Here is a 21,006-nt window from a genome sequence, read left to right on the forward strand (position 1 = left end):
TGGTCCTAATGATTCTTTTCATTTTTATTTAACTTTTAGACTAAGCCTAGAAATCATTTGGGCAATTTTATGTATTGAAAATAGGTTTGTTAAAATTTGCCAGATCTCCAATCATCATCTCAAATATTTCAAAGAATATTTTAAAAAAAAGAATCGAGATGTACCAACATGTTATACCCAACAGTTACAAAAATCCCTGTACAGTTCCAGAAAAGTGATGTTCACACTTTTCTCCTATGACCAATCTATTTCTTAATTAAATTGTGTGCTGGGGGAAGTTGTATTAACTCTTTGAAGCCACAAAGATGCCCTTTGGTGCATTAAAACAGTAATGGTGCTAAATGGGACCTTGAATAATTTATCACACTCTCATCATGATAAGACCTTACTTTTAATTGTATCTTTGAAGTCTGCATTCCAATAGTAATGTACTAAATAGTCCTGTGGTAGCCTGGAAGATTTAAAGAGCCTTCCCTAAACATAGGGTGATCTCAGGGCTTGGGCCATTTTATTCATTTGTTAATTTTTTGTTTATTTATTTCCAATATAAAGGTGTTGTTGCAGCCATCAATAGGGCAGGAGCTTTGAGATGCTTTCCCAATGGATTTGTACTAAGCAGGTCCTTCTTTCAACGGGTCAATCCTACATTCTCATGTTCTCCCATCCTAAGAACAAGTTTTTAACCTTTGTCTCCATGTCATTTCTCTCTTCCCTTTCATTACAAAATTCAAAAGAGTTGTTTGAAGGCCTCTATCTATCTCTTCACAGCCTACTCTCTCCACAAGTCCTTTGAAGAATGACTTTACTTCTACTAATTTACTCTTCCTTCTCTATAGGTAGTCACTTTTCTTTTCCTGAGGCTTCAGGTCTGACTTGAACCAACACTGGTTGGGAAGGTTGTAGAATGATTTCTGTTAGCAATAGGCTGAACTGGATGACCCAGGCTGAGATTTCTTCCAATTCAGATTCTGCGATTCCCAAAGTCACGGATTGCTGCCTTCTTCACTATACGCTAACACTATCCCTTCTCTGTAGTATTTGATACTTCTTTTTTTTTTCACAAGGCAAACAGGGTTAAATGGCTTGCCCATGGCCACGCAGTTAGGTAATTATTAAGTGTCTGAGGTCAGATTTGAACTCAAGTACTCCTGACTCCAGGGCCAGTGCTCTATCCACTGCACCACCTAGCTGCCCCTAGTATTTGGTACTTCCAATCACATTGTCACTCTTTTCTTCCCTTTGTTTTAGAGAAATCACATCTTGGCTCTCCTCCTTTTCATATTATTACTGAATCTCTTGTTCATGGTTTCCTTGTTCTTTTCCAGAATTCTTAATATGGATCTCCTCTCTAAGGATCTACTTTGACCCTTTCTTTTCTGTCCTTAATGCTTTTGGCTAAACTTGCATCTTGCTGGAGATTTCCAGATCTACATCTGTATACCTGACCCTTTTTCTGTGTGACATGATCTATAGCTGTTTACAGGACATCTCGAATTCAACACATCCAAAACAAATCTTGTCTTTTTTCCCTAATCTCATTCCCTTTTCTGACTTGGCTATTTTTCTCAATGACACCACCATTCATTCTCTTAGTCTCTCATGTTTGAAAACTTCAGGTTATTTGGACCTCCCTTTTGCCTCTATCATATCGTATACTTATTGACATTCAATCATACCTCTCCTAGTAGACTGTATACTACTTAATGACGTAACTGTATTATTTCTTTATTATTCTATTCTCAGTGTTTATTGAAATGAACTGAACTGAAGCTTCCATCTTTCACTTCTTAAATTCAGCTAATTTAGTCCATTAATTCCATCTCCATGACTCTTTGCTAATCCATCCCTTTCTCTCTTTTCCCAATGCCACCTTCCAAGGTACACCCTAATTATGAATAATTTCCTAACAAATCTTCCGGTTTTCTCTTCTCCTTCTTATACATTCTTCCTACCCTTGCCAAACTAACCTTTCTTATATATATAGATTGTCATATATCTAATGTGTTCAAAAAAATCTTTATTGAGTCCTTATTGCCTACTTTGTAAAGTTCAAACTTTGTTAGCTATTCCAGGTTCCCACAATCTGACATCATTCTATCTTTCTAGCATTATCTCATATTACACAGTATGTGTACCTTGGACCCCTAGTCCTGAAAGCCAAATAAGTTTCATTTTGCCCAGTGCCCACTAGGTTTCTCCACTATCCTTTCTGGAGAATGAAGGAGTCTAGAAACTCAGAAAATGGTTCCAGTCCCTCATGGATAGTGTTCTCCCAAGTGTAGGTTATGTTTCCTTCCACCTCAGCCTTATTTAACCAATAATAGTCATATGTTTGTTTCTACAAAGAGATAATTGCTTCAGTTATAATCACAAATATATAATTTAGCCCCCTAACTTGGAGGAGGCATTATTCTTCCTTTCTCCACTTTAACCTCCTTTTGTCCTTACAAACCTTGTGATTTTGGGAAGTCACTTAATCTCTTTAGATATCAGTTTCTTCAACTATAAAATGAGGTTGTTGGGTAGGAGATCTCTGAGGTCCCTTCTAGGTCTGTGAAGTCTGTGCTTAAGGGACAGCTGAGGGATAAGCAAGTCTGGTAGGTGGTTTTAGGAATCTGAGGACAAGGGCAAAGAGGGTGGTATTGGGTATCAGGCGTGAGATGGGGAAAACATCTACTAAAAAACTATGTTGAGCGAAGGGAGCAGAACTAAGAGAAGAATGTGCACATTAACAACAATATCATGAAGTGATCAATCCTGAAAGATGCAACTGCTCTCAGCAGTTCAGAAAGCTAGGGTAATTGTATTAGATTGGTTATAGACAATGCTAACCCCATCCAGAGAAAGAAAAACAAACAAAACAAAACAAAACAAAATCCTTTAGAATCTGATGAACATGACATTTACTTTTTTTAAAAAAAATATCTCATGCATTTCTTTCCATTAATACTAATTCCCCATACCAAAAATGACTAATCTGTAAACATATTTAATACAAAAATGTATGTACAATTTAACCTGACTGAGGGGAGGGAGTGGGAAGTGAGAGTGGAAGGAAATTTTATAACTTAAAAATATACATATACATATGGATGAATGTTGAAAAACCTTCATAACAATGTATTTGGAAAAATTAAATATCAGTTTAAAAAAAATCTCATCTACTTCCCAGTTTTGATCTTGTTATAGTTCCACAGACTAGGTTACTGAGGACAGGTCTTGTCTCATGTTCCAACACTTCAAGAGACAAACTCAATGATACTTCTCTTCTTTGCACTGACTGCTATGAATTACCTACCTTAGTTTTCCAGTCCAGTTCAATGCAAGGCAATGCAATCATACAGAACAAGCTTTCAATTGTAGCCTTGTCCTTCAAGGTATTCTTAAATTCCACTCTTTCTGGTGTAGCTCACCTCCTACACAAAAGGCACTGTGCTAAAATCTGGGGTTACAAAAACAAAAACAATAAAACCAAAAGTCAAACCCTTAAAGTTTGTTTTTTTTCTTAAAGTTTTTTTTACAACTTTTAAAAACTTTTTTGTTTTGTTATGTTTTTTTTTCCCTTAAACTTTTGATGGCTGAAATCAGATTGTAAAATTCTCAAGATTAGAGACTTAATAATTAAATGTTGTGCACTAGATATCATAGCATGCCTCTATAATCCCTGCTACCTGGGAAGCTGAGGATGGTAGATCTCTTGATTTCTGGATTTTTAAACTTCAGTAGGCTGAGTCAATCAGGTATCTGCTTGAAGTCCCACATGAATATTGAGAAATCCCAGGAAGAAAGGCACCAGATTGTCAAAGGAGGGATGAATTGACCCAGTTCAGAAATAGAGCAGGTCAAGTTCTTGTGCCATTAAGTACCTGGGTGAAAAAGGAAGATTTAGCCTATAAACCAACAAATGAATGAATAATAGAAAAATAAACTAATTGATACATGAATGAATGAACAAATAAATGAGTAGATATATCAATGAATGAATAGGTCAATAAAGAAACAAATGAATGAATAGAGAAGGAAACAAATGAATGAACAGGAAGATGAATAAGTAAAAATATATAAATAAACAAATATACTATAATATAAAAAACTTCTTACTATATATTAGTATAACCAAACTTACTGAATAACAATTTACATTTAAATATATTAATTTTAATGCTTAGATTATTATCACAACTTTTAAATGCTTCTAAGTTTCCATAAGGATTTTTGTCCTTTTTCAAAACATTTTCCTCCTGCATGTTCTTTTTTTTACATTATTTGATAAAGCTTCAAGACTGCTTAATTAACTGTCAGAATGACTTCCCCAAATATCATGCTAATTCTTCATGTTTGAATTGAACTAAAATTGAAAAGAAAAAAAGAGTATTCCATGTCAAATAGGTTATCTAGAGATATAATAGAAACACTTAAAAATTTATCTATTGTATTGATTTAGAATATTTGTTCCCAACCATTAAGGAAACCTCTATATTCAATGGATCTCTGCATTTAAGTTTTTTCAATTTTCAGAGGAAATTACTCAAATCAAAAAGACCCACACCAATATAAAACATTTCAGGAGACTGTAAACTCCTTGAGAAAGGGGAATTTTTATTTTTGTCACTGAATCCACAGAGCTGAGAGTAGGGCCTGGCTCAAAGTAGGCATTTAATAAATGCTAGTTGAATTATATTGTTTGTTACCATTTACTAAGTACCCAATCTTTTTGTGGCATTTAGATTAACAACTATAGGAATTTTTATAGAATATATGAAGTAACCTGAATACAAAATAAGATGACTTCCATTTTAAATTAAAACTAGCACTCAGCCTTTGGGAGAAAGAAGCTAGAGTCACTGCTGGCGAGCATTTCAGATCGCTAGGCTCAGATGATTGAGATTATTAGTAGTAGAGGGAAAGAATGAAGAAAAAGATACATAATATTCCCAAGTCCCTAAAAATCAATTTAGGATTAACTGGATGTAATGCTAAGTGCAAAATTTAATTCTAAGCACCTAATTATTTTCCATTAAGAAGATTTCAGGCTAATTAAAATTAAATTCAATTACTGAGTTGAATCCAGGACTGTGGATTTGGTAATCCTATTTAGCAATGCTCTGTTGGGCTCTTATTTGGAATATTGACTTCAGTTCTGGATGTCACACTTTAGAATGAAGAGTGAGAACCTAGAAGAGGGTGCCACGTGAAGACCCTCTGAAGGAACTGGAAACAGATTGGGGAAGAGAAGATTTGGAGGGGGTGGAGTAGGGAGGGAACCACAAGATTGCTATCTCCATCTCTTGAAGTTCTAGAAGAGAGATTGGTTTTTTTCCTACTTGGTCTTAGAGGCAAGAGCTAACCGTAATGTGATGGGAATTATAGAGAGACATATTTAGGCTTTGATGTATAGAAAAACTTACAATTATAACCCAACAAAGTAGAATAGGCCACAGAGACTGATTGTGTTATTGAAAAACAATCCCTATGTTCTTATTAACCTCTCAGATACTTTCCAACTCTGAAATTCTAGTCAATTTGGAGTTCAGGACCTGAAGTCAGGAAAATCCAGTAGAAATTTCAGTAGAAAAATTCATTAGCTGGGTAAATTACATTTTGGTGAGTCTAATCACGCTTAAAAATTGAGGTTCCTCATCATAGGCACATGGTAGGACCACAATTGAAATGAAATATTTGTCACCCTTTGCTGGGCACCTGATCTGATAAATAATAATTGGCACTGATCACAGCCATAGGGATTTTTACAGTGTAACTGAAATGACCTAAATACAATGTGAGCCAATTTCCTTTGTAGTAGTCAGTTTATGTGAAGAAAGGAGTTGAGATCACTGTTGGTGGGCATTTTAGACCATTGAGTTCAGATCACTGAGTAGTAGAAAGGAAGGAAAGCCTTTCTTAATTCTCCGTTATGGTTTGTTTCAACTCTAAACACAGCTTATTCACATCCATTTCCAAGTTCCTGAACATACTTTCTCATGGAGGTGAAAGAAGATTCAGGAATAATTGAAATATCAACAAGTTGTTAGAGAAATGAAATTTCAAATCATATATCTGGATTAGACCTTAGAGTTTATTGTGGAAATGGGGACAAGAACCACAAAAGACAGAGTTGTCTATGTAATGCTATGTTTCCTATGATCTTTGTTCAGATTGAGCCATGAAAAGAGAGGACTAAAGAACTTTTTTCCATGAAGAGAAATCCTAGGGTATTGGTAGGTCTGGAGATGCGATAGGAACTTATAGAGAAAATACTGATGCCCTGAAGGCCTTTGAGGATAAAAATACAAAAACTTCAAGATTTTATTTTGCAAAAGGCACAGAGAGATCATTTGGAATGAATTTGAATCTTTGTTAGAGATATGAAGGTCTCTAGGAAGGGAAAAACTAAAAACAAAACAAGCCAAAATCTATAGGTGTTTTTCCCTAATATTTCCCTGCCTTTTCAATTTTTGAAGAGAGAAAAAATACTCTGATTTAACATTTCCTCCTTTCTCTGTTCCCCTTCCTCGCTGAGGCCTTCACAACTTTTAATTAAGTATAGATTTTAAGGGTTTCATCAGCCAGTTTTCCTGGTAGTCTCTCTTCTGCTCAGACATATGCTTTTTCCACTCATTTTTGACTCCTAACATACATACCTTCTGCCTAGTTCCATTTTTTTAAAAAACTTGGGTTCTTACCAGAGACTTAACTTTCTTAAAAGGATCACAACTTTTTTTTCTTATCTGAAGTTTCAAAATGAATTTATATTCACAGGATCATACACCTGTCTCTTAAATCATTTTGATCAGAACAGAACACTTAAAAGATATTCTTACAGTGTTTTCTTCATAGGGTGCTAATAAGATTGCAAAATCTTCTGAGACAGATACTATGTCTGACCTCTCTTTGGCATTTCTTGTGGTCTCTAGGAAAGCCCTGATGTTTGTCCTTCATTCTCAAAGAAGATCATGACATTAGAAGGGGATGCCATGATAAGCACATGAATTAAATTTGAGTGATGGGTTGTTGTGCTAAGTCACCACCTTCACTTTCTCCTCCAGAGTCATCTGGGTCCAGTGGCCAGATAGATATGAATCAGGATGACTGAAGATGGTCCTGGATGTGAGGCAATCAGGGCTAAATGACTTGCCCAGGGTCACACAGCTAGTAAGTGGCAAATGTCTGAGATTAGATTCAAACTCCTGACCTCCTGACTCCCAAGGTCAGTACTCTATCCACTCTGTTACCTAACTAACCATGTACATAATAGATGCTTGGCTAGCACTCCTTTTGGTTATATACAGTTCTATCACTACAATATTTTGGAGTTAGATATATTCCAACTATGGGTAAAGTCATCACCTGAGGTCCTACTCTGTTGTCAGAGACAAATATAGAAAAAAATACAATGCATTAAATTATTAAGTGTACCTTAAGAAACAATATAAACAACAAGTGAAATCAAATAGCAAAACTTCTGTATTAATATATGAGACTGTATATCAAGTTTAGGCCCTAAACCTTCAAGGAAGTCTAATCAAATCTTCCTTCATTCTAGTTGGGAGGGCATGGTCACTTTGCCCTTAGGCTGAGGGGTGAATGCTTAAGCATTTTAAAGTCTACTTATTAAAGTCTTTCTGAGCAGGTAGAAAAATGGCCAACAGTTCTCATTTTGAGTTTTAGTCATTGTGATCCTGATCCTGATGTGATGCCAGGGTTTAGTACCAACACACATATCATCTCTCCTTGACTTCTAGTCCCTTCCTCCTTCTCCTGTGTTTGTCCCCCACAACAACACACTGTGTTTTTCTCAGCCCCATTTTTTTTTTTAGGTTTTTGCAAGGCAAAGGGGTTAAGTGGCTTGCCCAAGGCCACATAGCCAGGTAATTAGTAAGTGTCTGAGGTCAAATTTGAACTCAGGTCCTCCTGACTCCAGGGCCAGTGCTCTATCTACTGCGCCACCTAGCTGCTCCCTCAGCCCCATTTTCAATCCCCCTGTCCCCCAGCCTCATTATATAGTCAATCTTTGCCTTCACAGTATTGCAGGTTCACACTCAGTATTTTATTTAATATTTTCTAAAGACTTTTTTCCTAATGAATGAAGCTCTCCCAGCCTGCAGCATGTTGAAAATGGGGTTCATAGACATGTCCTCTGCACTTGTTGCATTGAAATGAATAGATTAGCCTTGTCCAGATGTTAAGAACTATTTCAGATCTTTTGAAACCATTAAGACAACTGGATGTGATTTAGCATGCAAATGTATCCCCGAGTTGGAAATAGTTCTGCTTTACCAAAGCATGCTGCCAAAATATTTCACAACTTCCTTAAAAGGTTTTTATTATTTTGCTCTGCTTATCAGAAATCAGAGGCACTTTCCTTTAACACTTTTTTTCACAGTATTTTCAACCTTTAGTTAATTTAAAGAAAGGCCTAAAGAATTGCCTCAGTTTTGCCAGGGAAGATCAAGGCTATTTGCACATCAGTGTCCACATTTGATAGAACTATCTTTAAACACACACACACACACACACACACACACACACACACACGAAAAACATAAAAACATGGAGATGGTGCTAGGTATAGCAGGTGTGTCCAGACTCTCCTAAACACTAGCCTCTTATCTTTCTTTGACAAGGTGTTAGTTAATTCTCTAGACAAAGTGTTAACTCTTTTTCTTGAGTCCTTACCTACAAATGAGGCCTTTGTTTTGTTGTTTGATTCAAGTTCAAGTTCATCTTGGTATATAAAAGTGAGTCTGATCCTCAGACCAAGGCAATTTCCTGAACAAAAGAAGGTTATTTAGCTCCATATATATGCAAAAACCTGAAATTCATACAGCCCAAATAATGATCAAGAAATCCAATAATCAATTGTATGAAGTTACTTCTATTGTAGAATTGCTCCAAAAGTCAGCCATTAGCTCCCATTAGCTCACAGGCAAAAGAAAAGGATCCCTTTACCAAAATCAGTCACAGTAGATGAGTAATCTTGCAGCCTTATAGAGAGATCAGGGAAGGACTACAGACGTTATATGTAGCTTGTAATGAAATCTTTAGGTTCAAAGGCTTCAAGAGTGGAGGGGTGCTCTGAGAAATTCTTGGGCAGAGGGGACAAGAACCACAGGATTGGAAGTTTTAGTAATTTGTAACATGAAGGTACTCAGACTGTGGTGCCCATGAGTGCTAAGATTTCATAAGGGACCTTAATGATCCAGAATAAATTGAAATAACTTTGCCAGTATATTACCTGCCATAATTGAACATTTACCTACCAGGTTTCAAACATCTAGATGGTAGATAGTGTTTTATTTTGTTCTCTAGATACCCTTCATAAATATTTAACATATAGTAAAAATTAAAAAATAATTGAAATTAAAAAAAGACTCTATGTACTAAAACTCAAAGATTCAGGGAACCCTAAAGTGTTCCAGGGTAAAAATAAGTAGGTCCAACATTTCACCCAAAAGCACAGTAGGTCAGGGAGGCTACCCTGGGACATAAAACCCCAATTCAGGAACTAAAACTATAGAAATGAATAAACCAAAGAACACTCAGTCTAGTGTAAAATTTATTGTAGCTCTAGAGCTCTCTCAAAAGAAGGAGAGAGTAAAATTCTGTAACAACTGCAAGCAGAGAATCAAAGGAAAGAAATGAATTTTCCACAAGGACTACATGAATAGCTAGAAAAGAAAATGAAGCAAAAAGTATAAAATGAAATAAATACCCTGGAGGAAAGAACCAAAAAAGAGAATAAATAGCTTGGGAGGAAAAAGGTAGCAAACCTACTCAAGTAATAAACTCCTTGAAAATTAGAATAAACCAAAAAAGAAATGTGCCTCCATGAGTTAGAAAGAAATACTAGGAAAAATCAAAAGATTGGAAAAAATAGATCAAGTAGATCTGAGATGAAAAGACAATTTGTCTGGAAAACAGGTCACAGAGATAATTTAAGAATCATTCAGCTCCCTGAAAACCAAGATTTTAAACCTGGATACTGTTTTCTTGAGATGTAAAATGAAAACTGTCCACATCTACCAGAACTAGAGGCAAAGAGGAGACAGAAGGACTATATGGATCACTTCCTGAATGAAACTCTCAAAGCAAAAGTTCAGGAAAACTATAACCAAAATTCAGAGGTCCCACATTAAAAAAAATACTGCAAGTATCCAGGAAGAAGTAATTCAAGTACCAAGATAGCACCCAAAATTGGCCTCCTATTTTAAGTGAGAGAAGATCTTGGAACATATTTCAATCAAAATACATAGGCTTACATCCAAGAATAACTTTACCTTGAAACACTAAATAAAAACTACAGCAGGAAAATGAACATTTTATGGAACAGAAGATTTTCAAATATTTCAGATAAAAATATAAGACTTGAGTAGTAACTATGTGATGGAAAAAATAAGACAAGAAAAAATTTTAAAGTTAAATTTATTTGATCAATTGGGACTCTGATTATTTAGTGCTAGCATTCTATTTGGAAGAGAAAGTATAAATATTTATTCAGAACCTAAATTTCTTTTTTTTTCTTTTCACTGCTTTATGGCTTATTTATTCATTTTCATATTATCACATTAGTCTTGTTGTGAAAGTAAACATAAACCCCCTTCCCCCAAAAAAGATAGAGGAACCTCAAGAGAAATGAAGTGAGAGAAAAAAAAAGTGTACTTTCAGTCTGTGTTCAGATTCCATCAACTCTATCTCTGGAAGGAGTTGCCTTCTTTATCATAAGTCCATCAGAGAAGTTGCTTCAATATCTTTTCACACAGTCTCTATTTCTATTTTATTCCTCCCCAATCCCATTTATTCTATTCTCTCTCTCTCCTTTCACCCCCTCAGAAGTGTGCTGTATCTGACTACCTCTCCCATGATCTTCCTTCTCTTCTATTACCTACTCCTCCCCCCTCCCTCCCCCATCTCCCTTATCCCATCCCTTTCCTCTCATTTTTCTCTAGGCTAAGATAGATTTCTATACCCTATTAAATGTATATGTCAAATCTGATTAGAATGAAGGTTTACTCATTCCCCCTGGCCTTCCTCCTTTCACTCCATTGCAAAAGCTTTTTCTTGACTCTTTTATGTGAAATATCTTAGCCCATTCTACATCTCTTTTCCCTTTCTCCCAATAGTTTCCTTTATCACTCATTGACTCCATCTTATACTGTATTATACCTTCATATTCAACTCCTTCCTGTTCCTTGTCTATATATACTCCTTCTAACTGTTCTTATAAATGAGAAGGTTCATATGAGTTATCTTCTTTCCAAGCAGGAAGTTAAATAAGAAAAGCCCAAGTTTTGAGGAGGAGTTGGTTTGGTTTCAACGGTTTTAAGAGATGAAAAAAGATAGGAAGGTAAAAGGAGAATACATTGCACATATGTGTATAGAAAGGAGGGCTTACTACCTCTCATAATTGGGATGCATTATAAGAAAAATATAAAAACATGGAGGAAAAGTTAGGGGTAGTGTACATCAGATAAACCTCACTCTTGTATACACAAAGAATTTGATGTAGAAATACATCAAATACAATGAGAAAGCAAGCAAGGTTTAGAAGAATAGAAGGAATACCAGAGAGGTAATAGTGATAAGAAAAATAAACTTCCTGATCCTGATGGCTGATTAAAGGGGTAGAGAAAGCAAAGAAGTAGAATCTAAAGGGTTATCTTAGATTACCTTCTGGATGACTGGAAAAATGGCTGAAAAACTTATGATATGTTGATTTAATGGAACATTATTAACTATAAGAAATAATAAAAGGGATGACTGAAGATCTTGGGTAATATGAACTGCAAAGAGTAAAATAAACAGAACCAGGGGAACACTTTATATGAGGACAGTGATATTGTAAAGAAAAAATGTTGAAAGATTCAAGAAGATTGATCAATGTGATTACCAGCCACTATCTCTAGAGTACTTGTGGATGAAGACTTCTGTCAAAGAGGTGATAGACTTGAGATGCAAAAGAAACACATTTTTGGATATGACCATTCTATGACTCTATTCTGCTTGACTATACATATTTATTATAAGCAGGGTGAAATAATAAATATTTTAAAAATGAAATAATTTTTAAAAATTGAATTTATTAAACAACTCATTCCCTGAAGGGAAAGAGCCATTTGTAAAATAACACACTTACATTTAATCTGAATTGTTAATATTATTTCCATCACTTTATTCAGTCCAGACAATTAATGAAATAATAAAACAAGCCCTAATTTGTTGCATTTGTCACTTTCCAAGATACAAATATTCTGAAAATTTGATAATCAACTCTCATGAACCAGTTAGAGCTAGTTCCAACATCTGTTTTTTTTTCTTTCCTGTCTTGGCTTTTAAATTGGGGATGGGATTAAAGGAAAAAAGTGGAATTAGTAATCTCCCCCAAAAGAAGTTCATTGAAGCAATTTTCAAAATTCACAAAAAACAATGGGAAGAAGTTCATCAGAAAACACAGATAGGAATACTTTTGAAAATAATATATGGAATTTGTTATATACTTTCTTAAGTAGTATAAAATGGAGGTTTGTTCTCTCAAATAGAATTTTGTATTCTTCAGTGCATATAAAATATTCTTTTCCTAGGAATAATAAATAAAATAAAATAAATTTACAAAATAAGAGACTAGATCATAGTTGGACTCATTTCACTGGAGGAAGGCTTAATGCATCCATGTTGCTGTCATAGACAAGTATGAACAGCTCCTTAATTGTGGGATATATTTCATTTTCGATTCCTAGTACCTAGTAGTGTATCTGGCTGCAAGAACTAGCAATAGATGAGAGTCAAAAAAATAGGTAAGTTAGAGACAATAATATGAATTGGACCCTGGAGGGAGGCAATCTTCATGCAATGCCCCCAGAATGAAGGAGTCATCACTAGATGGAAACATCACTAGAGGGGAAAAGAAGGAGTTTTCAATAGACAAATGAGATAAGAGAATATGAAAGGAGATGGAAATTTGGAAGGAGAGAAATACAGTGGCTCTTGATTCTCTAGTCTGCTTCCTCCTTCTGGGAATCCTCAACTTTTCATTATTTCCTTTTATAAGGATTCTAATCTAGGGTAGTATCATATTTTGTGATGGCTAGATAGGTAGAAGACTTTAAGTGTGTTGGATGACTTGTTTATGGAGAATTTGTGGGAGAAAAGAAAATCCTAAGATCATCTATTTTAAGGTAGAAAAAAACTTCAAAGTCATCTAGTCCAATTCCTTCATTTTACATATGAGGAAACTGAAGCCAAAGAGATTAAATGACTTTTCCAGGGTGACATAGCTGAATAAATGTCATGAGAAGACCTGCACAAGAAGAGGTTGTGCTATCTGAGTTATGAAAGACCTTAGCAGTCCTCCAAGAATTAACTAGGATACAATCTACATAATTGGAGGGAGTCTCCAATTGAATAAGATCATGAATCCATTGAAGAATTTAAATATAGCCAAAAACCTATTCCCAACTGAAAGATCAACAGAAATGTCAAATAAGTCACCTGGGGGAGAACACTTGTGGACAATCAGACTTGTGTTAAGTGGACAGCACTTGAAACCACCTCCTGGGAACAATGAGGATCTGCAGAGTGAGCAAACCACCAGACTAGAGACACAAGAAATTATATAGATCAGAACCCAGAGTTGTCTATCCAGAGCTGCAGGTGTGCTGAGTCAGTCTGGGTGACCCCATTTTTTTTTAGGTTTTTGCAAGGCAAATGGGGTTAATTGGCTTGCCCAAGGCCACACAGCTAGGTAATTATTAAGTGTCTGAGACCGAATTTGAACCCAGATACTCCTGACTCCAGGGCCGGTGCTTTATCCACTGTGCCACCTAGCTGCCCCGTGACCCCATTTTTAAACCTTGTTTAGACTAGGTACATGCACACAGCTAGCCTGCAGGAGATGGCAATCATAGGTGCACTAATCTTCTCCCTATTATACTGTAAAAAAAGGAGGAACTAGGGTAGCATTGATCCCAGTGCTCCTCATTGATTACATGTATCAATCAACACACTTTTGCCTCTATATGGAAGCTGTTTATTACTGTCTATAAAAAGCAGCAGTGGAAGTTTGAATCTTGGCTTGTCATACCCAACTGCTTATTACATTCGTGTGCTAACAAAATCCTTTTCCCTTTCTTTTCCTGAGTTTGCCTCATTGATTGGGAGAGGCCTAAACCAGAATTTATTTTATCACAGGGACCAACATTGGAAAAATAAATGCTACATTTGAGATAGTAAATCTTTTGGAATATTGATAGATTTTTGGAAATGGTTGCTTTTTGAGGTTCTCTGTGCTTCTTTTATTATTCTAAAATACTGAGATCTGTATGTTTTTAGGTAGAGATTTGGTCTCAATATACTAGGAGGTATCAAGTAGAAATATTTCTTAGTGGGGTCAAACCAGTTAAGGAGGAACATTACCTGGAGAATCTTTGAGTCCTTTGGATTATGAAAGACTCTGACACAAGGATTACAGAAAAACCTAACTATAGATGCACAGAAAATTGGTGTTTATGTGTATGTGCATGTTATATGTGTGTTAAAGGAAAAAGTGTGATTGGAATGACTAGAACCTGTGAATATTGTTTTAGGATGACTTCTTGGAGGAGATGAGTCTTAGGCAGAGTTTTAAAAGAAAATTAAGTTGAAGAAAAATTATTTGGAAAACACCAAACTAGTCCAATTCCCTTTTATACAGAGTTGGAAACTGAATCCTAGAGAGATTAATTTACTTAATTTTGCATAAATGAAATATCCTTTTCTATTTTTGCCTATTCATTATGACATCAGTTTATGAAAGAATTGCAATGTAGGAGAGAATGAAGTAGTACAGTAGAATTTTATTTTAAAAGATTAGCCCTTTCTGAGTGCTATGCAAAAGAATTGCACTTTCTCCTTCAACTCAGTATAAACATCTAAATGAAATGTATTGGCTTGTTAGTTTGGGTCTGAAGCTTTAAATTTGTTTTCTTCTACTCTGCTTCATCTGAATAAACTGTATGAGTGATAATATCTGCTCCTGCTAAGAATTATTTCAAAAAGAATGAGAAAGATAAATCTTAACCAAAAAAAATAAAAAGTACCTCAATGTTTCTGTAACGAAGTTCTCATCATCAAGGCCCAGACACTGAGCATGCTGGGGATAACAGCTGGTGTGATGACATTAATAGACAGCCATTGTCCTTGCATCTGGATAGTGGGCTTGTAGTCTGAGGCTATAACTAAGGCAACTACAGAGATGTCTGTCAGATTTTTTTTTGAGGTGGCAAAATGAGATGATAATCACAGTAGAAATATACAACATATAGCACTAATGAAATACCTTAGATATTCAGTCCAGATTAGGAAAGTATATAGTGAAAAAAAATTAGTCTTTCTTCTCTGGTCTTATTTCTGAATTCCTTCAAACTGTTTAGCTATTTTCTTGATAAAAATGAATTTTAAAGATTTTATTTATCTTGAGTTTCACATTTTCCCCCTGATCTTACTTCCCCCCCTCCCCACAGAAGGCAATTTGCCAATCTTTGCATTGTTTTCTTGGTATACATTGATACAGATTGAATGTGATGAGAGAGAAAAATCATATCCTTAAGGAAGAAACATAAAGTATAAGAGATAGCAAGATCAGACAATAAGATATCAGCTTTTTTTTTCTAAGTTTAAGGTAATAATCGTTGGTCTTTGTTCAAAATCCATAGTTGTTTCTCTGGATACAGATGGTATTCTCCATTGCAAACAGCCCCAAATCATCCCTGATTGTAGCACTGATGGAATAAGTGAGTCCATCAAGGTTGATCATCACTTCCATGTTGCTGTTAGCGTATACAAGTGTTCTTCTGCTTCTACTCATCTTACTCAGCATCAGTTCATGCAAATCCCTCCAGGCTTCCCTGAATTTCTATCCTTCCTGGTTTCTAACAGAGCAATAGTGTTCCATGACATATGTATACTACAGTTTGCTAAGCCATTTCCCAATTGAAGAACATTTACTTGATTTCCAATCCTTTGCCGCCACAAACAAGGCTGCTATGAATATTTTTGTACAAGTGATGTTTTTACCCTTTTTCATCATCTCTTCAGGGTATATACCCAGTAGTGGTATTGCTGGATCAAAGGGTTTGCACATTTTTGTTGCCCTTTGGGTATAGTTCCAAATTGGTCTCCAGAAAGGTTGGATGAGTTGACAGCTCTACCAACAATGTAATAGTGTCACAGATTTCCCACAACCCTTCCAACAATGATCATTATCCTTTCTGGTCATATTGGCTAGTCTGAGAGGTGTGAGGTGGTACCTCAGAGAAGCTTTAATTTGCATTTCTCTAATAATTAATGATTTAGAGCAATTTTTCATATGACTATGGTTTGCTTTGATCTCCTCATCTGTAAATTGCCTTTGCAGATAAAAATGAATTTTGAAAAACAAAACCACATTATTTAGGAAAAGAAATACAAAACCCACAAAGGTATATTTTTTTAGTGAAAGAACAATTTGGGACTAAAATATCTCAGTTAGGCTTTATATTAATGTTAGCTCCTTTTGGAAGTTGACATCTGTAGCCTTCCACGGACAGTAAAAATACAGTCATAATAAAAAAAGAATAAAGAAAATGAAAAAGTGAAAATAATGCTCCCATTGTACTTTAGGTCTATCCAAATCAAGATGTTATACACTCTTCATTTTACTTAAACAATTTTCTTCTGAAATCCAAGTTTAGGGAAAGCAGGGCAATGTTATTTTTGTCAGAATTATTAGGTAAGTTTTTTTGCTTCTTTAAATAAATTTTGATACATCGGCATTTAATCATTGAGTTCCTCCAAATCCAAGTATCTGATATGCTGAGATATGAGGAGGCTGTTAATCAAAAAATAATGAGATTTCTGAAGTCTAATCTTAGCTTGTTAGGGATTTAACCAACAACTTAAGACCTCGAATTCCATGCTTAAATAGATCAGTCCTATTTTCTTATCTATTTATATTTATTATGACAGATTCACCAATATTAATCTGCAAGTATTGTATGACATAAATATAGGCCATATCCCTAAAATGAGTGAATTTCATAAAAGAAATACACTGAAAAATTACCTTAAATTACTTAGATACTTTGATGTATATATGCTTTTAAGATTTTGAGTTATCCAAAGTGACTATATAAAATATATTTACTCTGAAACATGCTTCCACAATTCTTTTAGTTTTCAAATGAATTTGATGTTTTATTCAGTTTTGCCAACACTTCTTTTTTTATCTTTATAATTTTTATTATTCTCTTGAGAGCAGGTATTTTTTCCCTATACTTTGTACATAGTAGGTACTTCATAAAAATGTTATTGAATCTAATTCCACTGATTCTCACAATCTAACATCTTCATGGTGGTCTAATTATTTTTTAATAAATTCCCCAAAGCTCAGCATGGTATCTGAGATCACATTTAAATTACAGCTTTTCTTTCAATGCACTAAGAGAGCAATTTTAGGCCATACTCAGTTTTTCTATACAAGCTAGATTTTTGGGAGAAGGCACAGAAGACTTTTCTTTATTTGAACTAATCTGGTATTTATTGAGTATTAATGTCTGAAACTGTAGCATTCTCCAAAACAGAATTCTTTCAGCTAGTCAGTTTTACAAAATACTTTAAGAAGTAACAAGCATCTTTTTTTTAAAACCTTTTTTGGTTTTGTTTGGTATTGAATGTTTTCATCTAGCTAACATTGCAGAAAAAGACCTCAGACTTGAGTCAGAAGGCTGGGATTTTAATCCAACTGTCATTTTCTAGCTCAGTGACTTTGGTCAAACTACTTCCTTCTCTGGTTCTCAGTTCCTTTATCCATAAAGTAACTAGACTACTCCTTTTCAACTGGGACATTTTTGAGATTGTATTTTTTTGGATAGTATGTTTCTTTTCTTTTCCGGGGTGTTAGGAAGGGGAGGCTTACTGAGCAGCTAGTTATTAAGAAGAATATGTGAGTGGATTGTCCAGAAGTTTGTCTTTGATGAGAAGGCTTCCTAATTGGCTAAAAAAGTAAACCTGAGATTTTAAATTGGACAAATGAGCTCTGTCCAGAGTGCCAAATCTGCAGGGGGTGTTCTGAGAAGAAACAGGCCAGTTTTGTTTAGAGCTAGAATAGAGGAAATTGAGACAACCAAACATGAGACCCAGGGTCCAGATGATTCAGGGATAGCTTGAAGATTCATTTAGGGAATTTATTGCCAAATAGACTATATTAATAAGCATAGAAGGTCAACTAATCTGCACTAGGTAGTTTTATATTATTTCTGAAGTTGTACTTTACTTCTTACAAAGAAAAAAAACCAAATAAATATCCCTTCCTAAGCTTAAGAAAGCTTAGATGTGGTAATTAAAAAGATGAGTTATTGGAACTAAAATTATCTCAGAGCCTTTCAACATGGGGATCCCTAACTCTTGGGAGTTGGTTCAGTGGATAGAGTGCTGGGCCTGGAGTCAGGAAGACCTTAATTCAAATTTGACCTAAGACATGTAGTAGATGTGAGACCTTGGTCAAGTCACATAACCCCTATTTGCCTTAATCAACTAGAGAAAAAAATGGTAAACTACTCCAATATCTTTGTCAAGAAAACCCCATGGACATTATGGTCCACAGGGTCACAGGGTTGGATATGACTGAACAGCAACCTTGACTTTTAGAGAATAGGGTTCATGAGCTCTTATAATCATATATAAGCTTAGAAAGCCCAAGAATTAGACAGGTCAGGCAAATTACCTGCTCCAACCACTTGGGTCAGAGAATCTTTGTTAGAGTCTCCTTTCTTCTATTTACATACTACTTGTGCTGGGCAAGTCACTTTATTTTCCTGGACCTCAGTTTTGTCATCTGTAAATAAGCTAGGTGAAACTGATCATCTTCAGGATTCTTTGTAATTCTAAAACTGCATTTCTAAGCTCCTCACTAACATCTGGGATGGTGACAAAATAAGTGTATGGACTTGAGTATTGAAAGTGCCATCAAGCAATTGAGACTTCCAGCGAGATGCCTTAGATCAGGGATTCTTAACTATTTTGAGTGTCTGGTAAAGCCTAGGATGACTTCTCAGAATAATTTTTTAAATATCTAAAATAATATATATATATATATATATATATATATATACATATAGGTTACAAAGGAAAAAATTATATTAAAATTCAAGTATCAAAATATATATTTTTAAAAGTTCATGGACCTCAGGATAAGAACCCCTGGACAATGAACTAAACTTCTAAACCCCTAAAGAAGCCAGAAGAGGAAAAGCAATTCAAATTCCTGAATAATTTATTTGGATTTTTCAATTTATCTTCCATTCTAAGTTGCTTTTCTATCTAGAGATTTTAGCCCATTGTTTCTTTTCCATACACCTTTCCACACCTTATCCCCAGTGCTTCAAATATTTCCTTTCACAAAAACCCCTCTTTTCTACTCAAAATGCCACCACCTTAATTCAGACTTCTTGTCCTATTGTTGCTCTTTCCTTTTCAAACTGGACCAATGACACTTATGGATGATATCATAAATTGGATTTAAATGAGACAGAGCTGCATCCAAGCTGTTAGCCTAACTCTTTCTTCCAGTTGCCTGAGTCCAGTGGCAAGTCAAAAGTCAGGATGACTGGATCTCAGGAGGCAGTGGATTGCATTGGAGTTCTCAATCTCTGATCAAACTCTAAGTGCTCACCATCATTGCTTCAGCTGCCTTCAAGGCCATTGAAGCAAATTGTTCTTATCTGCCTATACCACTGGGGAAAGTCTGCACATGCTTGGTGCAGACATCACCATCACTTGCTATTGGATTTAAGTCCTGTCTGTTACATTCAATGTGGTTTAGCTTGTCTACCCAGATGGTTTTTCTGGGGGTTTTCAGGGAGATCTAGAACCTCCAAATAAAGGGATTGCCTAACCCTTTTCAGGGCTGTTCCTTTACCTTTGGTATCCACCTTTCACCCATCTCTCACATGTGGCTCTAAGAAACTGTAGCCTGGGAGTCATATATATGGAGGTAGAATGATTTGACAACTGAATGGATATTTAATTACATTGAAGTAAAGCTAGTTAGCTCAGCAACTGGATTTCAAGAACATGGAATCTCTCAGGAAATAGGGTAATTCAGAAGAGGCCCTTAAAAGAGTAGACATGAGTAGTAGTCACTCCCACAACCTTAGGAAAAACTGGAAAATGGGTAGTCTTACCTCCCTACTTTTAATTTTTCAGGATATTTAAAAGCCAATATGGTAGCACTCCAAAAGAGTCTTTAAATAATAATAATATTTACTCCCAGGGAAAAGGCCAAAAACTTTTATGTGGGGCAAGTGGTACAAAGTAAGAAAGATTTCAACTATGGGGGAGAGGAAAGGAAGATGGTAGACATCATCTCATGGGGACTGGAGAGAGAGATTTGGAGACATATAATAATAGAACAGAGAGGGTTGGGGAAAGAACTCACCAACTTAACATCTGATAGCATCCTGGTTAATTATTCATGTTTGTTTGGTGTTAGGCTCTGTTGTTTCTACTTTGTTGAAGGATTATAACTGTTGTTTACATACTTTAATTTCAGTGCCTTGGACTAAAGCTGTAGTCATTCTACCCTAGTTATAACTTTATACTCTACCCACTCCTAATCTTCCAGAACTATCTATCCCATCTATCTCAAAAAAATGCAGTATGACAGATCTTCATCAATTTCTGTCTTATATTATTGAAATAGTCTCCTGTTTGACCTCCCTGCCTCAACCATCTCTCCTCTTTAATTCACTCCATAATGATTCCAATGTGATTTTTCTAAAGTGGAGGCATGTTCATGTCTCCCACACTCAATAAACTCCAACAGCTCTTTATTGCTTCTGATAACAAACATAAAATCCTCTTTTGGAATTTAAATCAGGAAGATAAATTCAAATCCCATCCTTAGACTCTTACTAACTGTATGACCCTAGGCCATTAATAACCCCTATACCCCAATTTCTTCATCTGTAAAATGGGAATAATAATGGCATCTACCTC

General features: G+C 35.4%; 1 long non-coding RNA gene across 1 annotated transcript in view; it reads right to left on the reverse strand.

The window, feature by feature from the left end:
* Nucleotides 1-3,174: 3,174 nt before the first annotated feature.
* The window catches only part of LOC141489933 (uncharacterized), a 40,765-nt gene continuing 22,933 nt past the window's right edge, over nt 3,175-21,006 (reverse strand). Inside the window, exons 2-3 of the long non-coding RNA XR_012469023.1 lie at nt 3,672-3,866; nt 3,175-3,442 (exon numbers count right to left, since the gene is read on the reverse strand). This is a non-coding gene — a long non-coding RNA (uncharacterized LOC141489933). The remainder of the gene's footprint in view (nt 3,443-3,671; nt 3,867-21,006) is intronic.

Source organism: Macrotis lagotis, chromosome 5 (genome assembly GCF_037893015.1).
Source record: "Macrotis lagotis isolate mMagLag1 chromosome 5, bilby.v1.9.chrom.fasta, whole genome shotgun sequence".
In the NCBI taxonomy this organism is placed as follows: Eukaryota; Metazoa; Chordata; class Mammalia; order Peramelemorphia; family Peramelidae; genus Macrotis; species Macrotis lagotis.